The sequence below is a fragment of the Leptinotarsa decemlineata genome, unplaced genomic scaffold (assembly GCF_025532065.1).
Source record: "Leptinotarsa decemlineata unplaced genomic scaffold, Ldec_3_MD MMD2_tig00000133_RagTag_RagTag, whole genome shotgun sequence".
Classification (NCBI taxonomy): domain Eukaryota; kingdom Metazoa; phylum Arthropoda; class Insecta; order Coleoptera; family Chrysomelidae; genus Leptinotarsa; species Leptinotarsa decemlineata.
The window spans coordinates 4,864,911-4,883,450 of NW_027412542.1; the positions used below are offsets into that span (position 1 = coordinate 4,864,911).

At 35.9% G+C, this 18,540-nt stretch overlaps 1 protein-coding gene across 1 annotated transcript in view; it reads right to left on the minus strand.

The window, feature by feature from the left end:
- Positions 1-15,056, minus strand: part of LOC111511365 (WD repeat-containing protein 47) — a 136,465-nt gene extending 121,409 nt beyond the window's left edge. The window contains exon 1 of the mRNA XM_023167378.2: positions 14,835-15,056. The gene's annotated coding sequence lies outside the window, so the exon portion shown is untranslated. The remainder of the gene's footprint in view (positions 1-14,834) is intronic.
- Between the last annotated feature and the right edge of the window lie 3,484 nt (positions 15,057-18,540).

An 18,540-nucleotide genomic window follows, 5' to 3' on the forward strand; every position in this document is an offset into this window, starting at 1 on the left:
TATTGTTGATGTCAATTACAATTTGATATTATTCATATTTTACATATCTTATTAAAATTACTGATTATATAAATAAATTAGTTTCTATAACGTGATTCCTTACTGACGGTAGTTTCTAAAAAATGTTATAGTACCGTTTGCAAATGTTAAGTTCTAAATGAAAAATTCACTTGCCATTTTCTATAGCCCTGTTTTTCGTAAAAAGCATCAGTTCTAATTCAGAAGTCGGTTAAGTCGTGAAAAGAGTGCTGCAGTTCAAGTATTATTATTTTAGAGTTGTATTTTTTTCGCTTCGGTGCGGCTTTAGCGAACTCACAGTCTTCAAGATTATTCCATAAAAATGTAAAATATTTAGTCGTCAACAAAATCTGTCGATCAGAATATTAAGGATTCTGCGCCCATTCAAAATTATTATAGAAATACAGTTTACTTCACTATGATATAACCTAGTATTTAAAATGTATCTCTATAGTTTATATTTGTTAACTAGTGATATAAGTGTTAATTATTTATATAGGTTATGGGTACGTAACTTATTATAAGTTGGTAGATTTTTCATAAATGATTTATTATTTAAAATTTTTTTAGAGGAGTGTGGAAAATCGGTTAACTAACCTAACACTACTCCTTTTGTTTCGCTGTCTTCTTTAGGTTAAGTTTTACAGTTCTGTAATTATTTTACCGCTGAACAATAAACAATGTATTATTATTATTATTATCTCACTTACAATACAATGAATACTGAAAAATTAGAAACATATTAAAACAATAGCTTGTAGATTTTATTGTGATCTAAAATGATATTTTCAATATTATCTACAATTTCCTTCCAAAATTTTTCATCGTCATTCCAAAAAAAAGTTATTTATACAAATCGGAGTTCTCTTGTAGGTATGCGTGAAACTAAAATTCTACCAGCATCAGGAGCTGGAAGTGATGTCTGGGATTTTACATAAAAGTATGCCTGAACAATGATTTCATTATTCGCTTCCGTTGTGACGGCCGAGAAATAACTTTGTTTCGGGATTCCATTTGGCAAAATTCCATTTATTATGTTAGAACTCGCTGGTCGTGACAGGTACCAATATTATCATATTTCTAGTTGTAGATAACTTCACACTGTTTATATTGGGATATTACTATAAGATTACAATGGATATTTAACATAATTTTGGCTAATCGATGAAATGTGACTATTCCATTCAATTCGTTATCAACCACATACTTTTTTACAGTGGGGTTGAAAGAAAGGTTGATTTTAATTATTCTTTATCAATGGTGACGTCGTCGGCTTTGACGCGGTGACGTAATCGGTGACTTCATCAAATGGAAATATAAATCTTGTGATACTTGAAAGTGTGAAACTGACCCAATGTACGAAAATAGACCAATAAACGCATTTGAATTGAATTGGTACGTCAACATCACATTCGACGATTTTTTTGACACTTCGTCAATGACATCTATTGTAGCCTCGTGATCTGGGTAGATTATGTCAAATTTCCGAGTCACCTAAAGAGCATCATGATTGTACATCATGGTCTTAGCTCCGTCAGCCATGTAAAGTAGTAGAATCTCATCCAAACTCGGTTAAGTCATGATGGGATACTATTTTAAGGTCAAAACACAAGCACTACAGAAAAATCCTTAAGACGTTCTAAGAGCAGTGCCTATGCGAAAGTATATTCACACTGGATTTATATCGCTGGAGATTGAATTCATTTGGAAAAACGTTCTTAGGAAGTTTTTTCCACGTTAACGTAGTTCTCCATATGAAAGAGTTCTCATACAGTGAAGTTCGAGGTGTACTGAGTTGAACCTCAAAACGATGAGCAGCCACAGTCCGTCGCGTATTTCTGATTTGTATCGCTTTTGGTGGAATGTGTCAAGTCATTTGAACACCTCCCGTGAAAGAGAGACAAATCTCCAACATTTCTTCATGTTCCAGACAAGGTTGCAAGTGATGCGTAGCACAATACTCCAAAAAAGGTCTCGTCTGAGCTTTATAAAGCTTCAACAGTTGCGGAGGTGTGGACAGTTTTCTGGTTCGGAACAGTGTACCAAGCTTCTAAGAACCAGATTTTGCAATTCCAGCGACATGATTGTGCCAAGACATATTGGTGTCCATTTCAACCCCCAACAAACTTATCGAAGCAGAAAGCGGAATTGTCTGACCTGACATTATTATATCCGAATCGGAGACATTTATCTTTTTTGGAGAAAACCGATGCCTGGGTTTTCGTGATATTGATATGAACCTGGTTACTTCTCTCCAATTCTAAATCACCTCTAGATCCCTATTAAAATACGCAACTTCCTGCTGCCAGTGAAGATGTAGATCCGAAGCTGATGTCCTGGAATCCAAATGGAATGACGAGACAAGTGTGCTGTCGTCAGCAAAACAATATATTGGATTCTTGGTTTTTTTCAATAAGTCGTTGATATACAATAAAAAGAAGGTTGGAGACAATGTGGATCCATGGGGAACACCAGCGTTGATGTTAAAAGTATTCGATAGATATCCATCGACGGCCACTTCCAGTGAATGTTCTTTCAGGACGCTGGATAGCCACATACAAAAATGATCCGTTAAGCCGTAGCATCGAAGTTTGGTCAGGAAACCCTCATGCCAAAATTCACCACTGAAGAAGTCTGCCTTAGTAGCAAACGAAACTTTTGATATCACAAGTTTCTTTCGACCATGGCCTATCAGTACGAATGTTGTACTCTCTAATTGCAATATTTGTATTCAAAAAAATACCGATTTATATCGTAGCCGATAATATCACCTCTTTAATATTGGCATTCAAATATCAGTAACGAAAAATTAAAATTTTAAATGAATGACACGATTTGCATGATGGAACTAATGGAACTATGGTAGCAAATGTCTATTCATTTATTATGATATTAGAGTTATAACAAGAAATCTAGAAAAAATAGGTAAAAGAAGGAAAATACCTAGTAGTGGAAAGATGGGCACAAGCAAAAATAATCAAAGCAATGAAGACAATACATTATACCGATTGAATGGAGAGAAGGGAAGGCAGAGAGAGGAACAGCAATACGAGGAAACAGTTATGAAAAGGGAAAAGATGTGGAGAGGTAGACCAGAGACCAGACAGTTTGTGGATGAGGTTCCGTATTAAGCACAAAACTGAAGGAAACAGAATCAAAAACGGCGCAGAAAAAACTTGTTGGAACCAATATCCAAATCATGCATATGACAAACAATAAACCAACATAAAACCTACATGACACAGTAAAACAAAAAGATATGATGGGAAGGAAACAAACAAGCCGATTAAGATAGAAAAATGATGGCGAAGGAAAAAAGAGACGGTAAAGTAACAAACCTTCCTCAGATCTAATAATGAACAGAATCTAAGTACGCAATTATAAGTATTATTGTAAAGAAATGGGTATGTCGTTCCAGTCCAAGTCAGTTGGCAGGATTTTGTATTCGAATCAAGTATAATCAAGAATTATTCTACAGTCAGGAAGAGAGTTATTGGCATGCTCCAACACCGTTATTAATGATGGACTGAATACAAATGAATACGAAATAATTTGGTAGTCCTTTTCCCAAGATATACTTCTTTTCACATCAAAGGTCTGCGAGCTTCAAGACTACTTTTGAACTATTTTTCTCCTTCGATAGTCAGTATAAGAGATGGACATCAACAAACTCAAATGGCCAAATTAATTTCACAAATTAGATATTGCTTTCGGCAATGCATTTGAATGCGTTGTGTGTGTCTAGTTTGAGAGTAGTCTGTAATTTATCTTTATCTTTGTAATTTAGTTTCAACTGACTATTTCTAATACAATTACTTATGAAATTGTCAAACAGGAAAATAAAGGATTTGATTTGATTGATTTTACTTGCAAAATCAGGAATGTCTTGAATGTTTGCCAAGCCTTAAGAATTGCCGAACAATTGCATCTTTTGATGATGTATTTCCTCAACACTATTATTTATCGAGTATCCTCAAGTAAGTATTTACAATCATACAATTCAATATGCCGAACAGGTGCGCTATTCGAAAGAATTCATTTGACACCAACAAATCAATAGTTGCTCTTCACCCATATCAAGCATGCTGGAGAATATGCAGTGTGAAACAAATTGAAGATATTTGCGGTAATTACAATAAAATTTCTCTAAAACTTAAATAGATCGTTTAATCTTCTATGAAAGCAATAATTTACTGAAGATAGTAATGTTTCCGAAATACTTTACTGCTCTCAAGATATCCATGGAAATGAAAAATTGTAAACTAAAAAATTATCAATAAAAATTATTTGGAACACTATGCTGTGGACATTAATTTAAAACATATGTATTTAACGGATACCCTGGGGCCAGTTTGAGATTTATTTAATTTATTCATTTATTCCGTGTTAGGAATCACACGTTAAAAGGTGAGACCTCGTTAGTCCTTAGCTCGCACAAGTTTCTCAATTTCTGAGAGTTGTTGTTCGTATGGGGGCGACAGCTGATCAACGGAAAAACAGATTTAAAACAGATTTTTTTTAATGATCATGAGAGATTTAGTCACCAGGTCCACTAGAGTATCTACATTATCACAAAATTTGTATATCTTCTTAGCAGTAGGTATAAAACTATAAAATTATACATAAGAAATTATACATAATAAGTTGAAAAATCCTAACATTAAAGTAACAATTCAACTTTGATGACTTGAACTTAAATAATTTTTTCAAACCAACAATTGAAGCAGCATTTACGAATTCAAGAAAAACTACGTGAGACGTTTCAAAATGGTCTTTAATTTTTGATCGGATGTAGAGAAAATATAATTTGATCATTACACCTGTTAGTGTAGCGAACAAATGTACATAAAGGAGAATTATGAGACTAATTAGTTCTTCGGAAAGGTATGTAGAATAAGTAGTTTGGTCTATTAGTTCTTCGGAAAGGTATGTAGAATGAGTAGTTTGTTCTAAGTGGCCGAATAGAAACGTTGATTTCATTATGGTTCAGTATATTGGCATTGTCTACGTCTATTTGAGATAACTTTGTGTAAAAATAAAATATTAGAAATAACTATTCTACTTGATAGGGATATAATATTGAAATGTTTTGTCGCATTTTTAATGTCGCCGTTGTGATTGAAATTTTGTTTAAAACGAATATATTTGACAAACTGGTTCTGGATGTTTTCCAGGCAGTTTATACAGTGTGTAAAAGCCAAATGGAATAAATTCATTATTTCGGTTACGGTACATATTTTAACAAAATCCTGAAACACGTCGAATTTAAATTATAATTATGCTCCCCCTACCTTCAACCCCTGTCGAATAACAGGTACAACTCCCAATTTTTAAATGAAAGTATATTATATATTAGAGTAAAATACAATATCCGTCACTCTAAATAATTAAAAAATTTGGAGTAAAAGTGGTTTGGAAATTTGTGAATTTTACACCCAATTTATAAATCAAGATACATTCTTGAACATCATAACAAAGGAATGGTTGAGGTAATCGGCATGAAAAATAAACCGTTTCTTTTTCCTGTCTAGTCCATCATCTATAATTTGTCGCACATGAGTAACTTATTAAAATCCCCACACGATTTAGGCCCAAGAAGAGAGATGATCTTCAAAGTATGAAATAATCTAAAACACATTGAAAGTAATCAAGTTTAAACTTTTTTTTTTATACAAACAGTACAAGAGGTATATACGCTTAACTGTCATATGAAAGTGTACATCTCATACTTTGAAATGTTAATGAAAAGTGCCTCGATCATAATATAAAATCAAATATGAATATGAAGCAGCTCATGTGTGAAATAAAGTTGCAATCAAAGCATTAACCCTTTCAGTGAGCGAGTCTCCTCCTAGACGTTGCATGACTATGAGCTGGCTCAAATAAATTGCATTATACCATGAATCAGACTTATAAATATTTCTAATACTATTCAAAACATTTACCTTACTAACATTCTTTCACGGTAGGATCTGGCAAATGCCTGCCGGAAATAACTACTTCTCCGGCTAATACCACGACAGACACTGACACTATCCAACACAACATTTGTACAGAATCGGTCAAGTAATCACCCAACCTTCGTCTGATATATAGGGTCTTGCAACAGGGACTTCCCAACTTTGACAATTGATAATTGTCTTTTTGCTATATCTGTCATATTAGTTGTCATTTATACAGTCTGTTTCGCCATTTCACCATTGACGGATATAGCATTTAACAAAACGTGCAATTAATACAATTGTTTTACCAAAATGGGTGTACTGTTCGGGCAACGTACCGCGCGCTTCGCCCATTTTACGGTCGCCACAATCGTCCTGCCCAGAGGACTATCCGCAATGTGGTGAATAAATTTGATTCCACTGGTTTAGTAAACGATCGACCAACGCCCATACGTCGACAAAACGAAAGATCTGCCGAAAGCATCGCCGCTGTCTGTGAGAGTGTGCAGGAGAATCCGGGGCAGTCGATTTCGCGTCGCTCATCGAAAAATTATCTTCAGCGATGCTGCCCATTCCTGGATGGACGGATACGCGAACAAACAAAATTGTCGAATTTGGGACGATACCACTCCACATGAGATCCAAGAGCGTCCAATGCATTCCGAAAAAGTTACTGTTTGGTGTGGATTTTGGGCTGGCGGCGTCATCGATTCTCCGTTGGTCAATGATTACCAACTTTTTTTGTCCTGAATTAGATGATCTGGACGCCTGGTTTCAACAGGACGGCGCTACGTGCCACACAGTTCATACCACATTGGATATTCTGCACGAACGATTTGATGTTATGGTCATTGGTCGTCTCATTGGCCACCGATATCGTGCGATTTGATCTCCGTTAGACTTTTTTCTAGGGTTTTCTCAAGTCTCAGGTGTATGCGAATAAGCCTCAAAACACAGCGGTCCTCAATGCCAACACATAACCCATACCATCAGTCAAATTCAACCTGATTTATGCGCCAGTTATGAAAAATTGGACGTATCGGATGCGATCCACCCAGGGAAGCCGTGGCGGACAATTCAACGATGTTATATTCCACACATAATGGCATTAAAAGATCTTTCAAACGAATAAAAATGTTGATGATATCTCACATACACATCGTTTTATTCAAATTTAAAGATGGAAACCGCTCAACAATTTGTTTCAACTACAGTGAAGTACTAACAATTCTATCTAGAGATGGAAACATAGAAAATTATTCCGATCACAGACAAATATTTTTTATGCGGAGGAGCCCCGAATAAGTTCGATCTGTCTGGCGCTGATGATAATGCTCCGAAACTGGTATTTACATTATCACTCAATCGATTTCAGCGGTAGTCTGCAAGAATTTTCTCTGTGAGGAAACTTTGCACAAATATATGTTGGATATAATTCAATTTACGTCGTGGTATTGGCCTAGGGAGTAGTTGTTTTCGGCAAGCATTTGCATATTCTACTGTGTACGGACGTTGGAAGAGATGATTTTTTCGAATTTTATTCGAAAAATGAATCTATTGTATCGGCTTATCCTTCTGTTTCTGCAGTCAAGTGATCTCTGCGGTTCTGCGGCTCATGGTCGCAAAGCTTGCAGAGAAGGGGATACGACTGCCTAATGACTTGACAAGCTCCACCCAATTTTTATTCAAGTAAAAAACACAAGCACTACAGGAAAATCCTTAAGGCGCTCTCAGAGCGGTGCCTGTACCATTCTATCATGTATACACTCCAAACTTTGGAATCATCCGCCTTCCTGTTATCGGGAAAAGTATAACCGTGGAACATATGACTTGAAATGAAAACTCCTATGGAGATAGATGCATCATTTCAAGAGTATTTACATCGAGTTGATACATACCCACCGAAGCTCACTTCACCACGTCTTCTATTACGAAGACGCCATCATTCGGATCGGCAGAGGACTCAATCCGCGAATATCAAAGATAAAAAAGACGATTCCTAAGGCGGTTAGTTGCAGACCGACGAACGGGATTCGTCCTTTGTCTTTCACTTACTTTCAGACTTGCCCTTCAAGGACAGTTGAGCGGATCAGCCTAGCCTGGTATTGTAACTCGGTGAGAAGACGTACCTCACCAAGAATGACATCCTTTTGAATTTGTCTGGCAAAGATTTCTGCCGTATTAGGGCAAGCCGGTATGACTCTAAGATCAGAGAGTAGAAAAAGTACCATTCCACTTAAAACTCCTATGAACAAAACAACAATTTCAACGGAGTTCAAAAAGTTAATTTCGATATTTTATCCGATGTTCCTCCTCCTTTTAAACAATATTCGCATCACCCGGACCTGAAAACTCCAATACAGTCTTCTTTTGATCGTGGAGAACTATATCAGGCATATTAGCTTAATCTGCCTTGAGGTGGGGAATAATTAATTGCAATGAATTAAGCACCTCTCATTCTCCAAAACGGATTAAAAATTCCCCGGAATATAAGGCAATAGTGGCTGGTGTCTTGTCAATACTATAGGAGTACCACAGAAGGTGATAAAGTACACGTAATGCAGTGTTGTGTCGATGGATATAGTCTGAGACCGTATATGCCGGGCATGCTGCTCCTCGCAGCAGACCCTACATACAGTGTCAGGAACCTCTATAACCGTCAATCGACTAAGGTAGACCAAAGTGTTGAAGACGGGATTCTGGCAGGCCAAAATAAACTCATCGGAAAAAGTCAGCAACTTGGAGAAGCTAAGGTCTTCAATGTTCTTGAAGAAAACCCCGTGCATAGGTTTAGCCCTATGAAGTCGCAGGAGGAAACTGATCTCTGCAACTTTTATGTGGAATTTTTGCTGAACGGGTTTCATCTCGGTGACAGAGTTTTGGCCATCTCGTTCAGTGTCGAAAACCAAGTTCGTCCGCCGCTCGGATAGCTGCCTTGAAGAAAACTGCTGCTCTGCATGGTGACAAACCCTGTAGAGGAGGGGTAGGTAGGTCCGTAGGTAGGTCTAAAGTGAGTGGGTCTATTCGACCCTCCACCGCAACCCATAAGGGTTTATTGTGGCTCACACCTATTCACACTAGGCCAAATAAACCCAGCTTCTTAACGAAGCCGATTAGTTTGTATGGTGAGTGGTCTTTCAGGTCAGATGAGAGTACGGATCTGCCGAACTCAAAGAACCTGATTCGGTCCCCAGCGGGGCAGGCACAAAGTATATGCTCTGCAGTTTCATCATTTTCCAGACAGAGGCGACACACACTGTCTTCCGACAGTCTATGTCTCTGCATGTGATGATTCAAATGACAGTGACCTGTGAGAAGGCCTGTTAGACATCGTAGTTCATCCCTACTGTAGTCCAACAACTGTTTGGAATCAAGCTTCGAAGGGTGAATAAACGCCTTGGAGTGAGCCAATCCAGGAAGATTCTGCCAGAAGTCCATAACTCTTCTTGCCATCCAGGTGTTAAGTGTTTGTTTGGCAAAGCCCAAAGCGATGCCAATGACAAGTTCTGGTCCAATGAAGCCGCTTGCAGCACCCTCCTTTGCAAGAGAGTAAGCAGCTTCATTGTCTTCCAGGCCAGTATGGCCGGGAATCCAGACCAGAGACAATCTGTTTAGTCTTCCAATCGAGGAGAGTATTTTTTGTCAGTTTGCTACCAATTTAGACGTTGCTCGGTGGGAGCCAAGAGCTTCCAACGCCGCTTGACTGTCCGAGAATATTTTTATTGACTTGTGAGTGAGGTTGGATTTATCCAATCTCTCCGCACACAATTCAAAAGCGTAAATTTCCGCTCGAAATACAGTCGCATAAGTTCCTACGCAGGTAGATTAGAGGAGGGGATTCGAACTCCTGATGATGTTACAGGCTTTACTCAAAGCCATTCGGTTATGTTACCACTCCAAACTCAAAAATTGAGACCACTCAGTTGTACTTTCTTGGGTTTTCATGTTGTATTAGTACAGTTCCTTTACAATCCACTTCACTACTCCAAAGATGTGGAGTGAGATCGGAACCATAGACCATATTTTTTAGAGTTTGTGTTTATACTTGCCGCAAAGAGAGTTTTTTGAAGTATTTACCACTTGGCAGTGACGTTGTTCCAACCCACGGTAAGTGTAAGACTCTTAGGCATCCAGATGGTGATGGGTGCTTTTTTTCGAGCTGCGCATACTCTTCATAAACCCCAAATCATACTCCTTTGAGTTTGACCGTTGCACATTTGTATAATCCAATTTTCATTCCATACCGATAGCACCCTTAAGGATTGATGAAGATAATTTTCATCAGATGCTTGAAGTTTAGGATCATCCATATGCCTCCGGTCTAGCGGGTGCCGCAGCTGTACCAGCGCGTATTCCTAAGAGTGAGCTGCAGAAAATGGCTCAGGAAATCTTCATGAAATACACCCCTTATGAAAGTGACCCATCTCTTCTGAAAGGGTCACTCTGTTGAAGCGAGCTGCCCAGAACAGTATTAGTTATTCATGACATTTGATCCGTTACCGCAAGGCTCCTGAACAAATGCACGGTAAGCTCATGCAATGTTTTATTATTAACGGCTTACGGTGATCAATTATATAGGAGCTTATACTGCCCGGAATCCTGCATTGTATATCTGTCGATAAGCAAGTTCTTCTTGCACCCATCAACTCCTCTCTTTGACCCTCTCTGTTTATATACCTGATGAAATACTGTGTCAGCTTTATTATAGTAATTATTATCATAAACAACTACTTCCCCGGCTAATACCACCCAAGTCAAAGGGGTGCCTAGTTACCACTCCCACGTATTCAATCTTTCCTGATAGTTGTATTTCTTTACCTCGAATTTTTAGAGTTTATAATTCCTTGGTTCTATTGGTTCTATTGGTGAACGCTACTTTGGTCGATTGGGATGGGGTTTTCCCTCATTTCAATTTGTTATAATATATAAAACCTGCTGCACGTTATTCCATTGCTATGATATTGTCATTGTCCTAGATTGGGATCACTAAGATGTCTGTTAGACTATTTGCTTGTTAAAAGGTTGTATAACAGTGTGGACAACAGTCACCCACAAAAAACTTCTCACTGTGTCACTACTGTTTTTCTTTAGTAATTGTATAACAGTCTTCCTCTAAGCATGCAGTCATTTACCTACAGCTTGTCTCCCTCTTCTCCTTGAGGCTTGAATGACTAATTCTAACAACTGACATATTATTGATTGAGCTACTAAATGTGACTCCTTGTTCACATGAGCATAATATGCTCTTCTGTGATTTTGAGCATGATATTCTTATGAGCATAATATGCCCTTCTGTGATTTGACATATAGTCATTTCTGTTGATATATCTGTTCTGTCTGCATTTTTATCTCAAGGCAGTGGTTTGTTAATCGGTGTTACACCCATGTATGCATGACATTTCAAGAACTGTAGGAGATCAAGAAGGGATAGAGAGAATTAAGCCGACCAACTTTGATGTACCAGATTTTCTATATTTCGAATCACTCATTCCAACAAAAAGACGGGAAGAATTTAAAAAAGCAGAAATGAAGAAAATAATGATATAGAATTAGAAAATGCAACCAATGAAACTGTCGAAGAGGTTATTGAGGCTGAAAGTAAAATACAAGAAAATAACGATAAAACTGAAGATCAAAAATTCAATGCTGACACTGAAGCGGAGGAATATAAAAATGATACGGTAATGAAAGAAAATGGAAGTGATCAATAACCAAATCTGTGTGAAGTTTCAATTGAAAAAAATGCACCAGACAAAGAAAAACAAGTAATCATTTTAAGTGATATACTTATAAAGAAACCTGAGAAGAAAGAATCCACAAGAAAAGAAAGACGCCTTATGCAACAACTTCATTGGAGTGGTTGCAGTACCATGAAGAGAAAGAAAATACCAAAATGGAAAAAGAGAGAGAAAAACAAGAGAGGGCTCAAGAAGGAGAATCCTCTTAAAAGAAAGGAAATAAAGAAAATAAAAAGAAAAGTCAATAAAGCAATAGATAGCTCCGAAAGTGAATATGAGGAATGGCAGGAGAGTGGATCAAGTCTAGATGATATCACAGAACATTTCAACAATGACAGTGAAGATGAACCACTAGCCTCCATAGTGAAGAAAGTGAAAAAGAAAGCAAGAATCTTTTCAAAATCATTGAAAACGATGTAAGTGTTGTGAATGCCGAGCAACTTGTGAAGAGACTAGAATACCCAAGTGTTGTTACAACTGGAAATCGAATCAAATATAAATTTCTCAAAGATGTTATTTGAACATTTTTGAAATTTCATGTTCAAAATTTTATTTGAGTGTTTGTACAAACCAAATGTGTCTTTCTCCATGAAAATAATTCAATATAACAACGTGTTTCATTTCATTTCATCAAGTGGTCAACCACTGGGTCTAATCGCGGACAAATACTGGTTCTAGCTGGTCAATTACTGGTGATTTATGACTTTTTTTATTCTCTACTTTTTTTGTACCAAAATCTCACGTTTTCTAGAATCAAGTATATCATATTTAGAAGCCTAAAACTTGGTCCTTTTTGTATGTATTTTTGATTTGTATGAAAAGTTGACGGTTTGATAACTATAACCTATTTTATGAGAGAAAGCTCTTAACCGGTCAATTACTGGTGCACTCACCCTACGTCCTTGTATACCTGTCAAACAGTTTTTCAAATACTTCTATCGTGGATTACGATTGATATTCTCAAATTTAGAAATGAAGATTGCCCTATTCAGTGTCCAGTTTCAAATTTTTACAGGACCATGTGACCATGGGGTCAGATTTGTGATTACTACTCCAATAAAATGCACCCAGGAGGTATACTATCCAGTCCCAAATGATCACTATTCCCAGTCACCAGAAATGCAATATTTTCTCAATGTGTGTTTCACCAACCAAGAAGTTTTCTTCATCTCCTCATTATCTACTGGTGAGTGGAAAAAGTGTTAACTTTATATATATTCCACGCCAAAGGTTCTAATTTCACCTTTTTTATACTATCCAGTGATGATTTCCTCAAAAATCCTACAGTACTGGTCACTTCCAAATTGAACGCCATAAAGTCTCTGGCACAGAAGTTCTTAAAGGTACTAATCCTTTTGAGAAAATCATACATGTTCCGGCCAAAATTTTCTCCTTATAGACATCCTTATAAACATCCAATAACACCTTTGTAAGAACTGCTGAGATCATCTCACAGTGGCCACCAAAGTATTTAGCCATAAGGCTAAATACTTTGAGAGATGGCCTGAAAACCCTTAGGCCGTACCTGCCACCCGATGGTAGCTATCGGTTCCCCACACAAACCATCCACTGTAATGTTTCTGGTGTGTAGATCTGATTATCGAATACATACAAACATCTGTGGTAACTATCTCCCTTCCCCTCCCCATCTTGGCTAATAATAAAAAATATGATTTATGATAATTACATTAACACAAAGGTTTGCTCTGAAAATACATGCAGACATTCAGAAGTTTCCAAAAAAATACAATAAGTAAATGAATGTATAAAATGTGTATCGAGCAGTATATATGGTATTGAATGGAAACTGGAAAGTCAAGAAAGTTGAACTATTATTTCAACAATCTAGCAAACCGGGCCCTAGTCAATACTTATGTTAAGAGCAATTTTAATCATAATCAGATAAAAAAGGTTTTGTGATCAAACAATGCTGTTTAATTTACTATAGCTAAGCTGAACCATGCATGAATTGTTGGACTCAACTATCATTTAAGAACAATCCTAGGTGTGAGTAAGCATGTCCATCTTTCCTTACGAAGACGCTATCTTCGTGAATATAATATAATGACAATTAATAAAATGATTATAGCTGCATTACTTAGCACATGTTCCAAATTTGAAAGTGGCTTATTTGTCGAAGCTGGTTATGATTCTACGTGTTGGATTTTTGTTATCAACATTGAATTATTGGAAAGGTTTTCAATTACTTTCCGTAATCTGCACCCTCTGTCAGTCTGTGCTTTAAGCTATGGTCTAGGTTGGCTTTATAGATAATCCAAACCAGAATATTCACACTATCAATATCTATTGTATTTGTTGTTTTTCAAGGATACTTCTATCATATTTGTAGTTCTCAGGTCTGAAATAGAATTGTCAAGTTCAAGATGAAAAGTATAATGTCCTGTATGAAGTCCTCTACTGACTTTAATCGGCTGTATAGTTGTGCAAATATCTGAAATATTCACTTCCATATCACATTATCTACAAGCAGAAACACAAAATCATTTCCAACTAAATTTTGAGTTTTTCAGAAAAAAAGTTAATTTTTTTTCGATAGCTAAATCATTGCTAAGCATACTAGCAATGTTTATGTATTTTAATTGAAGACTAGTTCGAAAATGAATACATAAGGATAAAGATTTTTCATTTGCAATGATTGTTTCCATTCATTTCAAAATCTTCCTTATCAGTAAAATCACCCAAAATGAAAAAAAATATAGAAAAAATAGGTAATGAATATCCTTAGTAAGTATTAGTAGTTTTCTTCTTTAGAAAATTACTTAAAATGTCAATTTTAACATCTAAGATAAGTCTCTGAGAAACTAGATATTCAAGGAGTCTTTGCTAGTACCTTTGAAATATAAGTACATGGTTGTAAACATCACAATCTGGCAATTTTTATAGTAGACCTTTCTCTACCAAACCAAATGGTGTTTCCTCTCATGCTTTTTAACCATGGTGAAAACTCAATATTTAAAACGGGATACAGTGATCGGATAAAATAGTTATTTTGATACTATGGAGAGAGGACTTTCTACTACAAAAGTGTATAATTGAAATGTTCAGAAACAAGCATCCCGGTGAACACTGGAATAGTATAAACATAAATCCATAAATCTAGACATAATAGACTTACCAAAATAGAGAGCTGCGGGGGAGGATTTCTTAGATTCAGATACTGCTTTCACAAGAATATTAAAAAATCAACTATATCGAACAATTTTTTAAACATTATTCAAACATAACATAATAAAAACAACTGTTATCAGAATTAACAACCACTGCATCCCATCCCAACTCTGATTTGTTGGTGATTATTTGAATGACAGATTTTTCGGTAGAGCAGCAGCACTGACATAAGTGAAGTTTGAAGTTAAACCACAAAACTGTGTGTTTTGTGAGTTAAACTTCGATATTGACAGAATGACAGGTAACTAATGGATGTGTCACACATAACAGTGTGTTGCGTCTGACAAGGCTTAGCAGTTGAGGCAGCAAAAAATATAAGCTGTCTAAAATGCTTTAGCCAATTTTTTGTTAAGATTACAATATCGAAATCAGGCACAAAAATGCTGCCACAAATGCCAAAAGAACGTTTTAATATTGGAACTCTCAGAGCAATAAAATATTTGGTTTTGAACTTGTTTTTGAATCGGGTATATCATGGAATCACAGATCATATGTAATACATATCATCTTTTATTTACATTGGCTTAATGTTCGTGAAATTATGGAGTACAGAAATGATGATATATAATTTGAGTGAATATAATAATGAAAAACAATAGTGATTGATCTTCAATTAACGTGATAAAGTGTATTAACACTCTTCTTCCACTCAACGATCGCGATGTTCAAAAAACATTACAAAACGTTTAATTATATTCAATTATTTTTAGGACTAGTAGTAAAATAAACATAAAAGTTTATGTTTAGACCACTTTTAACATAGCAATTCCATTAAAAAATCAATTTAACAACTTTTAAGCCACAATTTTTTATTATTGACAGAAAATGACAGCCGACAGCAGATAAACTACGGTGTTTGGTGTTTGAACCAATTCACTTTTTTCTCAAAAATTCTGAACCCGAGAAATGAGATTGACCCAACTTCGTTGACATGTTGATAGATGGTACAAGAATCTAAATTTGTCGCTCGTATTTTAGTTTGTGGATCATGATGCAAAAAAATATTTCACCCAATAACTGGTTCCAAAATGTATAGAACATTGGAAAGTGAGGTGACAACTTGAAATTGTCAATCTGCCTCACTGGAGTTGTGCTCAGCACCTCAGTGAATGAAATGATAAAATTTATTGGATCTCTTTATTATTCCTTCATTAAGAGTGTCGTAAGTCGAGAGTTTTAGATGAAATATTTCACATGGGATAGGGGTCCAAATGATCACACCAAGGGTATTCTATACATCTTGGTTGGCCTATAATTAATCAACCCCGTAATGTTTAATGTTCTTTGGTAGGTACCTTTTCCAGTTACTTCTTTTTATACCGCCTCAACCGACGGAATCTCTGGAAGAAAGTGGTGGGGAACGCAAAATCAAATATATTTGTCGAAAATTATCGAAATTATACTTACTTCACGTTTTCGTTTAAATCACCTGACTCTGAACGTGAAGCCAAGAAACTTTGGGGTGCAGGACAGTTTTCTGAGGCTTTTCTGCTTCAATCTCAGTGAGAGAACTCAATATGTGGCCTTGAATAGTTTCAAATCCGATATATCTGCAATGATATCGGGTGTGCCCCAGGGTTTACATTTAGATCCAATACTATTCAGTATTTTTTGAGTGACGTAGAAAAATACTTCAACTTTTCTGAAATTTCAATATACGCAGATGACCTGAAAGTGTACAAAGCACATCCGTGCTCACAATCAATAATATTTCCATACCAGAAGTATCTGAAATAAATGATTTGGGTATTGTGTTAGATAAAAAAATCCACTTTGTTATCAACCAAGTCATGCTATAAGCTTTGAAAATGTTAGATTTTATGTTGAGTTGACCTTTGACACTACAAAATTTTCATCACCTTGTTCAACTCTTTGATCACACCAATCTTGGAGAACGATAGTACAATCTGTGTATGAGAAGTAGGTACGTCAAGCGTATTGAATATGTGTAAAAAAACTTGTGAACATAATATATTTCAGATTCTTCAGGTATCAAATTTATTACAAAATGGCTGACATCTTATTTGTACATGAATTACTGAAAGATTTGACAGAGTCCAAGTAGATACTGTGTCTTCAACTGCAGATAATATACCAGATAATATAATATACCCACTGGACCTTTTTCTGTGAGGATATTTGAAAAACAGGGTCTATGAAAACCCATTTAAGATATGGTTGATTTTCAAAATGAAACCATTGACACATGCAATACTCTCAATAGAAGTCTCTTCGAAGTTATAAATGATAAGGTACTCAGACGATTGAATGCTTACGTTTGAGCGTGAGTAGCTAATTCCTAACAGTATTTGTGATGTTTTTTGTTGATTGATTGATTATGATTGTGATTAAATTCACTACCGGTTACTTAGATATATGATATATTGGAAAAAGAAAAAATGAAGTAGTGCTACAGAAAGGAAGAGCACATGCTTAGTAAAACTGAACAGAGATTTGGAAAGTGTAAAAAAAATTGACCTCAGACCAGTGACTTGAAAAACTTGGAGAATAAATAGGTTCAGCTAATCCTACTATAAGCCACTGGATGCTGCTTGAAACATTATATTGATTAAAAAATAGTGCTTATTATCCACATTTTAGAAGTTCTGGAGAAAAATCAATTTTAATTTTTGATTTCAACACCCCGTATTTCGAGAAGATATTTCTTAGAATTCTGAATAACTCTAAAACGGCTCAATTTACGAAAAAAGTTCATGAGATCAAACCTATTTCAAATCCAATATATGATTAAATACACCAGAAACAAAAGTTATTGTCATCGAAAAAAATGTTCGGACCGCGGCGTTATCTTCAATATCCAAACCAGAATATATATACATATATCTCTTTCTATCATAGTGTCTCATTATAGTTTGTCCATGAAGTAAGTTTCAGTTTGCTCTCAGTCCAGACCATCATTCGAAAGTATTCAACAGCATTCCACAACATTTCAGAACATATCGTAATATTCTCGAATGTTGTGGAATGTTAGAGACTAGTCTGGAATATTCAGAAATATTTCAGAACATGCTAGGACATTGTGAAACATTCCAGAACAGTCTAGAATACTGTGGATAATTTTTGAAATATTGTGGACCATACCAAGCCTTTTTATTCATCCCTTCTCTCCAATTATCACACATATCAACTCCCTGAGTGAAGGCAGGTACCGCAGTAAATGGCTAATAATAATGACCTCTGAGAAAATTCACTCAAAAGTAAGTATGTTCACAAAGATCAATTTCAATTTTGAAATAGGTTAGTACATATCTACTCAAAGACAACACAAAGCAAAATGTAATGATATGCGACAAGCGACTAACGTATTTATTTGATGAATATCGATATCGAATCCATTTTAAACATGGTTATAGTAAGCTGTTCTCAAAAGATAGATATATGCCATCGCGGATTATTTTGTAGACCTATAAGAGGACAACAATATTATGATGTGCTGTACTTTTTGTCTTTTGTGCATGGGTTCATCATAAATAAAGGACGACTCCTGAAAAATCCGTTTATTATATATATTCAAACATACAATCGATACAAAGTCCAAGTAGCCACTCACCAAATAGCTGAATGTGAAAATCGTACCTATCCGACAGATCCAACAAAAATTTAACAACTACTTGCGCCCGATAAACAATACA